Genomic DNA, 17,287 nt, shown 5'->3' with positions numbered 1-17,287 from the left:
TTCCTTTAGGATTGACTGGTTTGATATCCTTGCAGTCCAAGGGACTCTCAAGAGTCTTCTCCAATACCACAATTCGAAAGCATCATTTCTTCAGCACTCAGCTTTCTTTATGGTCCAACTCTCACATCCATACATGACTACCGGAAGAAGCATAACTTTGACTATATGGACTTTTGTCAGCAAAGTGATGTCTCTGCTTTTTAATATTCTGTCTAGTTTTGTCATAGCCTTTCTTCCAAGGAGCAAGCATTTCTTAATTTCACGACTGCAGTCACAGTCCCCAGTGATTTTGGAACCCAAGAAGATAAAGTCTGTCACTGTTTCCATTTTTTCCGCATCTATTAACCATGAAGTGATGGGACCGGCTGCCATGATCCTACTTTTTTGAATGTTGAGTTTTAAAGCATTGTTTTCACTCTCCTCTTTCACCTTCATTAAGAGGCTCTTTAGTTTCTCCTTGCTTTCTGCTCTTAGGTTTATATCATCTGCATATCTGAGGTTTTTTATATTTCTCCTGGAAATCTTGATTCCAGCTTATGATTCATTTGAGAGCATTCTTCTTGATGTACTCTGCATAGAATTTAAATAAGTAGGGTGACAATATACAGTTTGACATACTCCTTTCCTAATTTTGAGCCAGTTCTTTGTTCCATAGCACAGAGAACTCTATTCAATATTATATAGAAATCTAAATGGGAAAAGAATTTGAAGAATAGAAACATATATTATGCATAACTGAATCACTTTGCTGTACACCTGAAACTAACACAACAGTGTTAATCACCTATACTCCAGTATAAAATAGAAAGTCTAAAAAAAAAAAAAAAAAGCAATCTACCAACTTATGCATATTAATCCAAAAGAACTAAAGTCAGGATCTTGAAGAGACATCTGCACCCCCATGTTCATTGCAGCACTATTATACAATAACCAAGACATGAAAACGGTTGAAATGACCATCCACAGATAAATGGATAGAGAAAAGGTGGTTTATATATACAATCCATTGTTATTCAGTCTTTTTTTTTTTTAAAGAAGGAAATCCTGTCACATGTGACAAATGGATGAACCTGGAGGACATTACTGTAAATGAAATATACCAGAAGAGCAAACACTGCTATTTCCACCTAGATGAGGGATCTAAAATAGTCAGAATCCTGAAAATAGAATGCAGAAAGGTGTTTTCCAAGACCTGGAGGAAAGAGGGATATGAGGTATTGTTGTTCAATGGCTATAAAATTTCTGAAATACAAGATGAATAAAATCTAGAGCAAGATGAATAAGACCAACTGAACAAAGTAGTGCCTGTGGTTATAATAACAATAGTGTACTTAATAATTTGTGTACTTAAATAATTTGTTAAGAGGGTGGATCTCATATTGTGTTCTTACCACTATAATAAAAAAGTAAATAAATAAAATCAAAGGGTCATAAGGAAACTTTTAGAGGTGTTGACTACACAGAGCAATTTGTAGTAATGGTTTTATGGGTGTATGCAATATGTCTAAAGTCATCAAATGATGAAAATTAAACATGCGGTTTTTAATATATCACTTATACCTCCGTAAGAGTGTTGAAAGATTTTAAAGAAAAAATAGGTAATCTACTTTGCTGCCGCTGCTGCTGCTAAATCACTTCAGCCATGTCTGACTCTGTGCGACCCCATTGACGGCAGCCCACGAGGCTCCCCCGTCCCTGGGATTCTCCAGGCAAGAACACTGGAGTGGGTTGCCATTTCCTTCTCCAATGCATGAAAGTGAAAAGTGAAAGTTAAGACGCTCAGTCGTGTCTGATGATTAGCGACCTCATGGACTGCAGCCTACAAGGCTCCTCCGTCCATGGGATTTTCCAGGCAAGAGTACTGGAGTGGGGTGCCATTGCCTTCTTCTAGGTAATCTACCTTACTGGGGTTTTAGTAATGAATTACCTTATACATATTTGCAATGAACAACAAAACAACACAATCTGCATTGATTTTAATAGAGTATGAATATCAATGTATTCAAATATCAAAGTAATCTGTTAGAAATGTCATGCCTATTTTAACCTGACATTAGGAATTCAACTGAATGTGAGCAAATCTAGCTATAGACCTACGGATATTGTCTCTCCTTGACTCTGGGTAGCATAATCAATCACTGATTCAAACAGACAAGCTCTTAAGAACAACAGGTGCTCTATCCAGAGGGTCAAGGTCACATCAGGATTCAGCCTGCTGTTTTTCCTTTTTGTGATGCTTAGAAAGCAGGAAAATCACCGAGGGAAACTTTTTATTAAATGAAAAAGAAAAAAGGAAAGGAAAAAATCAAAGTGAACAGTGTCTAGTACCATTTATTCTCTTCAGTTTACTCAATTTTGGAAACATCTGCAGGCTTCTAACTTTGATATTGTTGACTGTGAGCACTTCTAAATTTCACTGCTCATTTATTTTCTCTTTGTCTCTTTGGAATTTGCAAGTTTTATGCTTTCTTTAAAAAAGCCCAATGTATTATTGATGAGGTATTCTCTCTCTAATGTGGTAAAAATATCCCAGACACAAAGACATATTTAACAGTATATTGGCTTCCATCGGGAAGACAATTATTTTGATTTTGTACTCATTGTATGCATTTTCAACTAACTTTAAAAGACTGTATAGCTTTTTTTACCCAAGCAGTATCTAAAGTTCTTCTAAAGGCACTTGTGTTTCAATGTTAAAATTTTCTTGCAAAATATTCACATTTCAAAGGGCAAATGTGAGTTTTATCTTAGTACGTTTCAATATTGATAATCGTGGTGAAGCTTCACTACATGTTAGATACTTGAGGTATTAGTGCTTTCGGGATCAGGAGTCATGAAAACTCTACAATGCAACTTGAATGGTCTTAGTCAAGTCTTTAATTTGTCTAAGCTTCAGTCAGATAAATTATAAAATGATTTTAAATTCTTAGTGTTAGTTCTCTAAGTTGATGCAGGCAAAGTTTAGCAAAGGGCCATAAAATTAATAAACATTAGCTAACATTCTGTATTCATTGCTATTATTATTCCACTTATTGTTGTGATAATTTATTCCTTATTTTGAAATAAAATTTAAATAAGACTGTTCCTTGGTGATAATGTGAAGTTAACATTTTATTCTCCATTAAGGAAATAACTAAGTAACTTCCTGTCCTCACATTTCTAATTATAAGTGGCAAAAGCAGATGTTGCAGGTTGGTGGTATTCTTTTTGATAACTGGATTTAGAACAAATATCTCTACTCTTTTTTTCTAGAAGCATTTCCTCCCCCATTCCAGTTCCCTCCATTCTTCCTCTCTATGTAGAGGTTTTCTTGATGCTGGCAGACTTCAAACCTCTCATAGACTCTGAAAGAAAAAAAAAAGTTGACTTAAAAAGCAACATTCAAAGAACTAAGATCATGGCATCCAGCCCCATCACTTCATGGCAAATAAAAAGAGAAAAAGCAAAAGGAGTGACAGATTTTATTTTCTTGGGCTCCAAAATCACAATGGATGGTGACTGCAGGCATGAAATTAAAATATCCTTGCAAGTTGGAAAAGAAATAGTGACAAACCTAGACAGCATATTAAAAAGCAGAGACAGCATTTTGCTGATAAAGATCCACATAGTCAAAGCTGCGGTTTTTCCAGTAGTCTTGTACAAACTTGAGAGTTGGATCATAATGAAGGCTGAGCACTGAAGAACTGATGCTTTGGAATTGTGGTATTGGAGAAGACTCTTGAGAGTTCCTTGGACCACAGAATCAAGCCAGTCAATCCTAAAGGAAATCAACCCTGAATACTCATTGGAAGGACTGATGCTGAAGCTGAAGCTCTAATACTTTGACCACTTGATGTGAAAAGCCTACTCATTGAAAAGGACCCTGATGCTGGGAAAGACTGAAGGGAAAAGGAGAAGAGGGCAGCAGAGGATGAGACGGTTAGATAGAATAACTGACTCAATGGGCATGAATTTGAGCAAATTCTAGGAGACAGTGGAGGACAGAGGAGCCTGAGAGTCTCACATGACTTAGTGATGGAAGAACAGCAGCAATAAAACACATGCACTGACCTTTTGACATAGTTTATCTCTTGCATATAAAAAAATTGAAATGAGCATTTATAACTCATTATGAATTAAATTTTTCTAATAGCTTCTGTGATATTGTACAGTTTTTATATAACAATTAGATCGTAATATGACAGCAAAAATTTACCAATATACAATATGAAGAAAATGTTTAATAAATGTTAAAAAAAAGCAACATAGCACCTAATCAATTTAAGGATAGCATAATGGGATTTTATGAAATAGTGAGGCTTCTGACACCCACAATTACAAATGACTTGATGTCATTTCTTGATTTAGTCAGAAATAGAATTCAAATATCTGTCATTGAATGAAAAGGATGAATAAAAATAAAATTTTAATTCAGTGTTTTCTTTTTTAATTCTAATTTTTATTTTTCTGTAGTAAAGACATTTGATATGACATCTACCATCTTGACAAATTTTAAGTGTACAAAACAATATCGTTATCTACAGGCACAATGTTTTATGGCAGGTCTTTAGAACTTGTTTATGTTGCATTACAGAAATTTTACACCTGTGGAACGACGTGCCTGTGCGTGCGTGTTAAGTTGCGTCAGCCATTTCCAACTCTTTGCTACCCTATGAACTATAGTCCACCGGGCTCATCTGTCTGTGGGATACTCCAGGCAAGAATACTGGAGTGGGTTGCCATTTCCTCTTCCAGGGTATTTTCTCAGCCAAGGAATTGAAGCTGCGTCTCTTGTGTCTCCTGCATCAGAAGGCAGGTTTTTTACCACTAGCCCCACCTGGGAAGATTGAAGAGCAGCTCTCCCGTTCCCTTACTTCCTGCCCCTGGCAACCATAGTTCTGCTCTCTGCTTCTAAGAATTTAGCTATTTTAGATACATTTTATCAGTGAAGTCAAACAGTATTTGTCCTTCTGTGACTGGCTTATTTCACTTAGAATAATGTCTTCCAGGTCCATCCATGTTGTCATATTTCACAGGATATTCTTCTTTATATAAGGCTTAATAATATTTCATTACACATATATACCACATTTTCTTTGTCCTTTCATAGGTTGATGGACATTTTCATTGTTTCCATGTCTTAGCTATTGTGAACGGTGCAGAAATAGGGACGTGCAGATATTAAGATTTTGATTTCAATTCTTTGGGATGAATACCCAAAACTTGGATTGCTGGATCATATAATAGTTGTATTTGTAATTTACTGAAGAACTACCATACCATATTCTGTAACAGATGTACCATTGTGCAATGGTAAGCAAGGGTTCCAATTTCTCCACCTTATCAGCAACTTGCTTTCTTTTTTTTAATATATGGAGATTTTGTTAAAAACAAGAATGTCATATGAGAGAGGGAGACGAAAGAAAGAGGGAGGGAAAGAAAGAAAGAAATCAAAATTCAGTCTGTGATAGGGTATCTAGGGGGTCCTAAGTTAGAGTTCTGCTGCCAAGTAATGAAGAATTGAGGGTGAGGTCATGAGCGTCTTCTCTATCACTGTGCTCTGCTAAGTAATTTCAGTCAAGTCTGACTCTCTGCAACTCCATGGACTGTAGCCCACCAGGCTCCTCTGTCCATGGAACTCTCCAGGAAAGAAAACTGGAGTGGGTAGCCATTCCCTTCTCCAGGAGATCTTCCCAAGCCAAGGATTGAAACCAGATCTCTCCCATTGCAGGTGGATTGCTTATTGTCTGAGCCACCAGGGAATGTGTTATTCTAGTAAAATAACTTGAACTTCTGGGTTTAATTGTAAAATGGCAGCATCGAAAATCTTAATTGTTTAAGCCGAGAAATATTTTTAATGTTGCACATCAACTATATAATGTTCCTTCAGACTTAATCAATATATATTTTGACATAAATACATTATCTTCCTTAAAATACACAATAGAACTATGATGTTTTTATTAAATTGATACATTTTGTATATAGTATTACACAATATGCTCTGATGTAGCTTGTGTATCACAAACCACTGATAGCACAATGAAAGTTTCTGCTGAGAATAACACTATAAAAGAGATAAAAACACAATAAACTTTCTGTATCAAGGCAACTTAGAACTACTGAGGCAAAGAAGATTTAAGGAGATAAATTCAAAGAAGGGACAAATCCAACAGAACAAAAAGCTAATGCTTTAACCTTTATTTTTCTTCAGGGCCTTGGCTGACTTCTAGATCCAGGATAAGAGTCTGAAGATCAGGACAGTGAGAAAATGGTGAGAAACTAGTAAAAGACACCAAAGCTCTGTTGGTTCTCCCTAAGATATCTGTTGAACTCTGAACCTGCACAAGGCAGGAGCCTAGTTATTCAAGCAATGAGGAGGGTGGGGCAGCTGCATACTACTGAAAAGATAAAGATTAGGATTTTGGAGCTGCCAAGAGGAGAGGACATGGTGAACACTTAGAAGTCTGATTGAGCGTCCCTGCAGAACTGTGCCCTGAGAGCATAATGATGAAACTGCAAGCCAGCTGCTCTTCTGCCGCATTGCTAATTGGTTTTAGCTAATCAGGTTCCCTTCTGTCAGCCACCAGTTCTTCTTTAGTGCCTCAAAACAATAAAGAATCTGCTGCAGTGTAGCAGACCTGGGTTTAATCCCTGAGTGGAGAAGATCCCCTGGAGACGTGAATGGCTACCCACTCCAGTATTCTTGCCTGGGGAGTTCCATGGACATAGGGACCTGGCATGCTACAGTTTATGGAGTCAGAGAGTTGGACATGACTGAGCAGCTAACACTTTTTTGCTATCAGTTTACTATGGGAAAGTGTAAGTCTTCTGTGATGGTTTTCAATTGCTTCACAACAAATTACCACACATTTATTGGCTTGTGATGTGTGATGTGCATGCTCAGTTATGTCCAACTCTGTGTGACCTCATGGACTGTAGCCCCGCCAGGCTGCTCTGTCCATGGGGATTCTCCAGGCAAGAATACTAGAGTGGGTTGCCATTTTCTTCTCCATTTATTGACTTGAAACATTATCTCAGACTGTTCTGTAGATCAAAAGTCTGAAATGGTACAGCTGGGCTCTCTACTCATGTCAAAAGGCTGAAGGTATGATGTCAGCCTGGCTGAGTTCTTATCTGAAGGCTCATACTTGTTGGCAGAAGTTAAGCTATGCGTTTTCTAAATTGTTGTTTAATCGCTAAGTTGTGTCTGTCTCTTTTGGAACCCCATGGACTATACCCTGCAGACTCCTCTGTCCATGGAATTTTCCAGGCAAAAATACTAGAGTAGGTTACCTTTCTCCAGGGCTCTTCCTGACCCAGGGATTGAACTTGCGACTCTTGCCATGTCTCCTGCATTTCATATGGGTTCTTTATCGCTGAGCTACCAGGGAAACCCAATTTTCTAAATACTTCCATATAACTATGACTAAAATTTATTCTTGTTATTTTTACAACAGTCCCATGATATAAAGTCAGTGAATTGTGTTGTTAAGAAACACAATTTAGAAAATAAATGAAGTTTCACACTAATTGGTACTAAGAGCAACTAGTCTGACTTCTTCCTACAATATGAAAGTATAACAAAAATAATAACAATTGACAGTTTAGAGTGTTTTCGAGCTCCCAGCCTTTTTCACATATGTTATTCCATTTATACAAATAAACTGACTAATCTGCTGAGTACTTTTTTTAGTAGAGAAATCATTTAACCACCAATTCTATATTATGTAGAGGAAAAATTAAGTTAAAAATAAACTCAGTAGGAAGTAGATACTATTATTCCAAATAAATATCCCAAGAATATATGATTCTTATATAGTCTCACATATGGAGTAGTACATCATGTCTTTCAAAGGAGATGCAGACATAGAAAACAGACTTGTGGACACAGTGGGGGAAGGAGAGGGTGGGATGAACTGAGAAAACAGCATGGAAACAGATACATTATCATATGTAAAATAGATCAGAAGTGAGAATTTGCTGTGTGACACAGGGAGCTGAAGCCAGAGCTCTGTGACAACCTGGAAGGGTGGGATGGGGTGTAAGATGGGAGGGGGTTTCAGGAGGGAGCAGACATATGTATACCTGTGGCTGATTCGTGTTGATGTATGGGAGAGGCAACACAATATCGGAAAGCAATTATCCTCCAATTAAGGCAAACAAACCAAAAAGTACGTTATACTATAAGATTTGATCCTTAGAAAAAAGATGCTGTCTTGCATCAATGTCAAGCAAAGCTTAGATAAGAAATTTTGATTTGAAAATAACCATATAATCTAGGGGTGGGGAAAAGGATATTGAGTGGGATAAAGGAGTTGGGAAACATTATCAGTGTCAGTTACAATAAACTGTCAGAATCAATTAACTTCTGTGACTTGTGATGTATTGAGTTTCTTGGTGCAAATGTCATTAATTTCAACTCATTTTTTCAGGCTGGGCAATAAAAACAGTTCTCTGTTGTTTCATAAAGGGCAGAGTAGGCCTTTCCTATTTGTCAAACATAAAAATTTTCACAAAGTAGCAAATCATGAAGAAACAGGCCAAAAGAAACAAGTTTTACACATTTAATGACAAAGTTAACAGGACAGAAACATTTGCCAAGGCATTTCAAACAATTATTATTTAAAATATCTATGCATGATTCATTTATGCACATATGGCATAGAGAAATAATCATCTTTTGACTATCTGTTCATCATACTTAAGTCTTTTAAGAACTTAAACTGATTCATAAATATTATGCTAATTGGGGGAGTGCTAAGAAAGAACAGGGCTGTCAGCTCTTTGTCACCAACGATGATGATAGATTTGATTTAGTTATGATAAGTTGTGAATAATTTTAGCATGACTATTCCTTTTTTCATACTACTTGAATATCATTTTCCTGTGATCTGAGCCAATTCTCTAGTTGAGCAGAGTGAAGATATCTTCTAGAATCAGCCATGATTATGGACTTTAACAGTACTACCAACTCATCAGTTACTAAAACCTTAATTTTGAATTATCCAATGACATCACACAATAATCCTGTATTTTTTGTTAAATTTGATGCTTTTGAAAAAACTTTTTAAATGTATCAGGCTATGTTTGATGAATTATATTTTGATACAAAGAAATAAAAAAAATGTGTACTTAATAAACTACATATTTGGTATGTCAAGATCTAATATGATCACCAATACTTCCTTTATTATTATCAATTACAGATATGTGAACCAGTGCTAATACAATGTGTGCATAGATTGCAATGTGTATTCAACTTTATTGAAAAACCTGAATAATAGCATTATTAATATATAAAATATTTAAAATTATCTTTTAGTTAAAAGTTAATAATAGGATATCTCAGAGGTTAATTTTCAGAGGCCAGTTCCAGGATTTAATAATATGATGTTCCTCTGTGAAAAAACAAAACAAAACAAAAACCTCATTTTGTACACAAAAAGAAGTGAAAGAAGTGGCTGAATTGTATATATATAACTAAATCTCTTTTCTAGATGCCTTAGGCTGAATTTCCCTTTGTATCCAGTTTATCAGTAGTCTCTCTTAAAACACTGAGAACTAATCTGAAGCAATTTATAAAGATCTTAACAAATTCTCCAAGGAAGTTTCTTAGAATGATATTAGCAACTTTCTAAAGGTAAGTAACATATTATTTCTTTCAGATTTAAACTTTTATTATTTTTATCCTTTTACCTACAGTTAATTTCTATATGTCATTCTAGATGACTACGGTTTCTTCCCGTTCCTTGTTAAGAACAGAACTGAAAATTGGCTCTTTAATGAGTTTTTGTTATTGTTTATTCAAGAAGTCATGTCTGACTCTTTTGCGACCCCATGGACTATAGTCCACCAGGATCCTCTATCCACGGAGTTTTCCAAGCATGGATACCGAAGTGGGTTGTCATTTCCTTCTCCGGGGATCCTCCCAAACCAGGAATCAAACCCTCATCTGCTTGACAGGTGGATTCTTTACCACTGAGCCACTTGGGAAGCCCCCTATAGGATGTTTTATCATTATCCAAGTAAATGGTAGGATAAATAGAAAGCTATAGAGATGGAAGGGTGGATGAATGGAGTGAATGAGAAAGAGAGAAAGAGAATGAATACAGATATTTCCATAATACCTATAATTTTCTCTTTTGCAGATTATTTATTTTTCCTTGTAAAACCTCTGTTGGTTCATAACCCTGGGAGATCCCCAGGTGAAATCTGAAGCTGTATGCATAAGAAGACTGCAAAAAGACACAAAAGAAGGAAGCAGACCACCCCAGATTGGTAGATGACAGTTTTGATAAACAAGACATCTCCACTTAAGACTTGTCTTGGGTGATTGCATTGAGAGTAGATCTCTGACCCTGCCTGCAGAATCTTACAGAGGCCTTTATGAGGATGAGTCACTACATAGCCAAGATGGTCTCAACAACCCCTGACTCTCAAGGCCACATCCTTGGAACCATGTCAGCTACAGGGAGACAGGCAAACATACACCCCAAGAACAGGGAAGTGAATGAATGACCTCTGACTCCCAGGTCAACCTTCAGTCATGGTCACACATTCCCTGATGACCTCATTCAACGCCTTCCTTGCTGTATTTCTTCAAGATATTTACGAAAACCTGTTTGGAAATTGTGGCTGAAGTTCATGGATAGAAATGATTTTTACAAAGGGTTTAAGCTAAGAAAAGTTACAAAAGAAAGCTACAAAGAAAGTCCCTTCTCTCTAGCAATGCCCACTTTCCTATGGCAAAATAGGCCTAAGGATCACTAATCAGAGACCAGTATGAGGCAGCATCTCTCAAGGCCTTATTCTGTGGAATAATTCCCAAGGTCTCTCAAAAATTATTGAGATTTAATTTTAAACATATCAAGATCAGGCTACAATTAGCAGGATCATCTACTTAGTAGCAGTGCGAACCTCTGCATGGTGGGGTCAGTACTGCTGTTATTTCTCACTATAACTTGACTCCAAGGACCTCATTGTGTTTGATCACCAGAAGTTTCTTCTGGAGCAACTCTTTAGCTATTTCCATCAGATACGACCTCTGCCCTAGCTAGATTTGGAATTTCCATTCTTTTCTGCTTGAGGTCTTAATCTGTTACAGAGATCATACAGAATAAACAAACAGATGTAAAAAGATATACATATAAAATTTCTCAAGGGTAGGAGAGTTGCCTAACACAAGTTTGGCACAAAAGGAACAAATAATACTGAAACATCAGAATTTGGAGAAGAGAAAGATTTATTGTAGGGCCATGCAAGGAGACGGCAGTCAGTGGCCTGTGCTAAAAAAAAGAAAAAAAAAAAAACAATTAAACAAAACTCCCTGAAGGGTTTGAGCAAAGCATTTTGAAAGGCCAGGTGAGGGAGGGGTTTACAGGGTATGTGATCAGTTCATACTCAAGTCTCTGATTGGTTGGTGGTAAGGTGACAGGGAGGTTAACATTATCAATCCTTAGGCTTCAGAAGGTCTAGGTGCTATGTGTTCATGAGCATCTAGTAGTTCATTTCTTCCATTTGGTGGTAAACTGAAAATCTCAGGAAATATGCCCCATACACTATTATATAGGTACATGAGAGAGGAGCTACAGCAGAGGATATGAGGGAAGAAAGGCCCCAGAGTGTCCTGCTTGTTTACAGGAGTAGTGTGTTCAAACATGAATCAGAGATGACATGAGATAAAGTTAGGATAAATAGTAGAATTGCAATTTGGATTAAAGGTTTCATCAGAATTAGCAGCAGATCTTTCATCACTCTTTCCACCCCCATCCAAAATTTGTGCTCCTGAGAACTGCAGGAAGATTGAAATTCTGATATTTTTGGTCCCTGAATGTTCACTGATTCCTGTCTTACCGAATTCATCACTCTACCCCTCCTGACTGTCCCGAAATCTGTGGTCACTTAATTAATAGTCTATATTTATGTCAGTGTTCACAAATCAAGAACCATTGCTATGCTGTTTCATTAGGGAGCAGTGAAGCACACATATATATTTAAAACATTTTCTTATTGTAAGAACATTCTTAAATCATGTCAAAAGTTTATTGAATGCCTCATGTAAGTCAGTCACTGTGAAAATCATTTTCACTTTTATTATCTTTTATTCCTTATAGCAAACCTCTTACAAAGGTTTTTATTACCTTCCGTTTATGGGTTGCAAAACAGAGAGGCACAGAAATTATTTAACACAGCAAGTATTTTACCTATGAACTCTGGCTTTAAATCTAATTCTTGAAGGTACTAAACCCAGAATACATTAACGTCATTCAATCATAATTTTATAGTATATAAAAATTGTAACCTGTATTAAACAAAATGGGAATTTTGTTTAACCTGTATTTTGTTTAACCTTGTTTAACCTGTAATTTTGTTTAACCTGTATTTAATTTTGTTTAACCTGTATTTTGTTTAACCTTGTTTAACCTGTATTAAACAAAATGGGAATACAAATGTTTTGTGTTTCATTAAATTATTTTTTACTGAGTCATATGAAAATAATTTAATTTGCTTTAATTTTTGGTGTTTAAGTTAATATGTGATAAGTAGATGAAGAATAATTTAAATTTCAATGATGATAATTTTACATTAGACATTGATTACTCTATTGTTTATGAACAACTACAAAATTTTTAAGACTTTCCAATTTCTTGGGAGCAATAAGTCTTCTTTTTTAACTTATTATTAATTAAGTGAGTTACTTAATTCACTTTCCTTGATGTAGTGATAATAGTTTCTGATTATTTATATTTCTAGTACTTGTTTTTCAAGAAATTCTGTGACAGTGTCATAGACTTAAAAAATGGTTGCAATCTATGAGAAACGTATGTTTCTCCATAAGAAACTTATGTCTTATTTGAAAGAAAATTTTAGGACTTAAGCCTAGAGACAATATCTCAAGTAACCCTGAAAGAACTGCTCAGAGGAGACAAGGAAAGGAGCAGGTTATATTTAAAACAAAGGGCAGGTAGTCTGAACATCGAAAGATTATTGTTAATTAAAGAAAACCAGATATCTGAAGTTAAGGAATTTAGTACTTTTTTATGTATAGGAAGATGCAAGAGTCTGACATCACTGAAATCATTCCTTCCATACACATCTCACCTATCTGGGGCCAGGGTTCTTCATTTTTCACATCTTGAGTTCCTCAGTGCTCACTGTAGGGAATGACTGAAGATTGATGGCTACCCGATCTTACAGGCATTCTTCTCCTTCCTGAGTGCCCTTGGGGCTCAGAAATTCACATTTGGAGGGCCAGAACTGCTGATGATTGTGACATCCTTGTTTACTAATATGGCAGGGAATATTCCAGTCCTCAGTATGAAAGTCTGTCTGTATGAATCTAGTATTTTCAGAGTACTTTACATAGGCAATACTCGAGGTCTATATCACCGAAATAGTAGCGTACTTATCTATATCTGTGTCTATGTGAAGGCTTTTTATAAAATATTTTCCCCAAACTACATGTGATTATTGAATTACTGACAACAGGAAAAATGAGTAAATGACTGGGGGACAAAGTTCAATATGGGACTATTCTCAAACCCTTCTTCACTGTATGCTGAATGCAAGAGTTTCCTGAAATACAACTTCTAATAGAGCCTGTTTACTGAAGGTGTGGAATGTGCTAACAGACAATCTGATCATTAAGTCTTTAATCACTTGTCTCCAGCTAGGGTCTTTACACCAATTTTATCAAAATTCCCTTTCCCAACACTGGCCTGTAGATCTCACAGGTTACATGGTTTCATCGTTTTCTAATAGTTTTAGCTGAAGTTTGATGTTAATACAGAGGTTAGAGAAAGACTCAGTTCAGTTCAGTCACTGTCATATCCGACGCTTTGTGACCTCATGGACTGCAGCACACCATGCCTCCCTGTCCATCACCAACTCCTAGAGTTTACTCAAACTCATGTCTATTGAGACGGTGATGTCATCCAACTTTCTCCTCTGTCATCCCCTTCCCCTCTCACCTTCAATCTTTCCCAGCATCAGGGTCTTTTCAAATGAGTCAGTTCTTCACATCAGGTGGCCAAAGTATTGGAGTTTCACTTTCAACATCAGCCTTTCCAATGAATATTCAAGACTGATTTGCTTTAGGATGGACTGGTTGGATCTCCTTGCTGTCCAAGGGACTCTCAAGAGTCTTCTTCAATACCACAGTTCAAAAGCATCAATACTTCGGTGCTCAGCATTCTTTACAGTCCAACTCTCACATCCATACAGGACTACTGGAAAAATCATAGCCTTGACTAGATGGAACTTTGTTGGCAAAATAATGTCTCTGCTTTTTAATATGCTGTCTAGGCTGTTCACAACTTTTCTTCCAAGGAGTAAACATCTTTTAATTTCATGGCTGCGATTACCATCTGCAGTGATTTTCCAGAAAGAATGAAGAGACGGAGTCAGGCAAAAACAACACCCAGTTGTGGATGTGACTGGTGATAGAAGCAAAGTCTGATGCTGTAAAAAGCAATATTGTATAGGAACCTGGAATGTTATGTCCATGAATCAAGGCAAATTGGAAGCATTCAAACAGGAGATGGCAAGAGTGAACATTGACAATTTTCAGAATCAGTGAACTAAAATGGACTGGAATGGGTGAATTTAACTCAGATGACCATTATATCTACTACTATGGGCAAGAATTCCTTAGAAGAAATGAAGTAGCCATCACAGTCAAAAAAAGAGTCCAAAATGCAGTACTTGGATGCAATCTCAAAAATGACAGAATGATCTCTGTTCATTTCCAAGGCAAACCATTCAATATGATGGTAATCCAAGTCTATGCCCTGACCAGCAATACTGAAGAAGCTGAAACTGAACTATTCTATAAAGACCTACAAGACCTTCTAGAATTAACACCCCCAAAACATGTCCTTTCATTATAGTGGACTGGAATAAAAAAGCAGGAAGTCAAGAATCACCAGGAGGAACAGGCAAATTTGGCCTTGGAGTACAGAATGAAGCAAGGCAAAGGCTAATCGAGCTCTGCAAGAGAATGCACTGGTCACAGCAAACACCTTCTTCCAACAACACAAGAGAAGACTCTATATATGGACATCACCAGATGGCCAACACTGAAATTAGGTTGATTATATTCGTTGAAGCCAAAGATGGAGAAGATCTATGCAAGTCAGTAAAAATAAGACTGGGAGATGACTGTGGCTCAGATCATGAACTCCTGATTGCCAAATTCTGACTGAAATTGAAGAAAGTAGGGAAAACCACTAGACCATTCAGGTATGACCTAAATCAAATCCCTTATCATTATACAGTGGGAGTGAGAAATAGATTTTAGGAATTAGATCTGATAGACAGAGTGCCTGATGAACTATGGACAGAGGTTCATGACATTGTATAGGAGACAGGGATCAAGACCATCCCCAAGAAAAAGAAATGCAAAAAAGCAAATTGGTTGTCTGAGGAGGTTGTCACAGCTTGCAAATTGCTGTGAAAAGAAGAGAAGTGAAAAGCAAAGAAGAAAAGGAAGGATATACCCGTTTGAATGCAGAGTTCCAAAGAATAGCAAGGGGAGATAAGAATGCCTTCCTCAATGTTCAATGCAAAGAAATAGAAGAAAACAATAGAATGGGAAAGACTAGAAATCTCTTCAAGAAAATTAGAGATACCAAGGGATCATTTCATGAAAAGATGGGCTCAATAAAGGACAGAAATGGTATGGACCTAACAGAAGCAGAAGATATTAAGAAGAAGTGGGAAAAATACACAGAAGAACTATTCAAAAAAGATCTTCACAACCCATATAATCACGGTAGTATGATCACTCACCTAGAGTCAGACATCCTGAAATGTGAAGTCAAGCAGGCCTTTGGAAGCATCACTACGAACAAAGCTAGTGGAGGTGATGGAATTCCAGTTGAGCTATTTCAAATCCTAAAAATGATGCTGTGAATGTGCTACACTCAATATGCCAGCAAATTTGAAAAACTCAGCAGTTGCCACAGGACTGGAAAAGGTCAGTTTTCATTCCAATCCCAAAGAAAGTCAATGCTAAAGAGTACTCAAACTACCACACAATTGCACTCATCTCACATGCTAGTAAAATAATGCTCAAAATTCTCCATGCCAGGCTTCAACAGTATGTTAATATAAACTTCCAGATGTTCAAGCTGGTTTTTGAAAAAGCAGAGGAACCAGAGATCAAATTGCCAACATTCGTTGGATCATCAAAAAAACAAGAGAATCCCAGAAAAAAACATCTATTTCTGCTTTATTAACTATGCCAAAGCATTTGACTGTATGTATCACCACAACCTGTGGAAACTTCTTAAAGAGATGGGAGTACCAGACCACCTGACCTGTGTCTTGAGAAATCTTTATGCAGGTCAGGAAGCAACAGTTAGAACTGGACATGGAACAACAGACTGGTTCCAAATGGGGAAAGGCATATATCAAGGTTTATATTGTCACCCTGCTTATTTAAATTATATGTAATGTACATCATAAGAAATGCTGGGCTGGATGAAGCACAGACTGTAATCAAGATTACCAGGAGAAATACCAGTAACCTCAGATATGGAGATGACACCAACCTTATGGCAGAAAATGAAGAACAAAGAGCCTCTTGGTAAAACTGAAAGAAGAGAGTGAAAAATTTGGTTTAAAATTCAACATTCAGAAAACTTAGATCACGACACCTGGTCCCATCACTTTATGGCAAATAGATGAGGAAACAGTGGAAACAGTGACAGACTTTATTTTGGGGGGCTCTAAAATCACTGCAGATGGTGATTGCAGCCATGAAGTTAAAAGATGCTTACTCCTTGGAAGAAAAGTTATGACCAAAATGTGAAATACAGTTCAGTCTAAACTGACATTTCAGTCTTGCATTTAATCACAAGTTTCTCCCAACCTCTTGGTTAATACTGGGTCAAGACCTGGAGGAGAATAAAATGTCAACACCTATGTTACTGATGTTTTGAAATTGTGGGGGGAAAAAAAAGTATCATACACTACAGACAGCCCCTGTGGAATCCGTATATATTTAAATTTTAATTTCCATTTTTTATGAAAAATCTATAAACTATGTCCAGCAACATAACAAGCTAATCCCTCCAACAACTGTACAGCTTAGACTTCGTTCTACTCTCATAGATCACCATGCACCTTTGTACATAATTTAGCATGCACAATATTTCACATATACTATCAACACTTTGCAAGTTGTGAATTTGCCTTGTTGCTTTTAATCCACAGTATATAATTTTGAGGGCTTCCCATGTTGCACTAGTGATAAAGAACCCACCTGCCAATGCAGGAGAAATAAGAGTTGCGGTTTCAATCC

This window comes from Giraffa tippelskirchi, chromosome 2 (assembly GCF_054371585.1).
Source record: "Giraffa tippelskirchi isolate mGirTip1 chromosome 2, T2T-mGirTip1v1.2.pri, whole genome shotgun sequence".
Classification (NCBI taxonomy): Eukaryota; Metazoa; Chordata; class Mammalia; order Artiodactyla; family Giraffidae; genus Giraffa; species Giraffa tippelskirchi.
The sequence above is the reverse complement of the archived record's forward strand: the minus strand, read 5'-3'. Positions refer to the sequence as shown.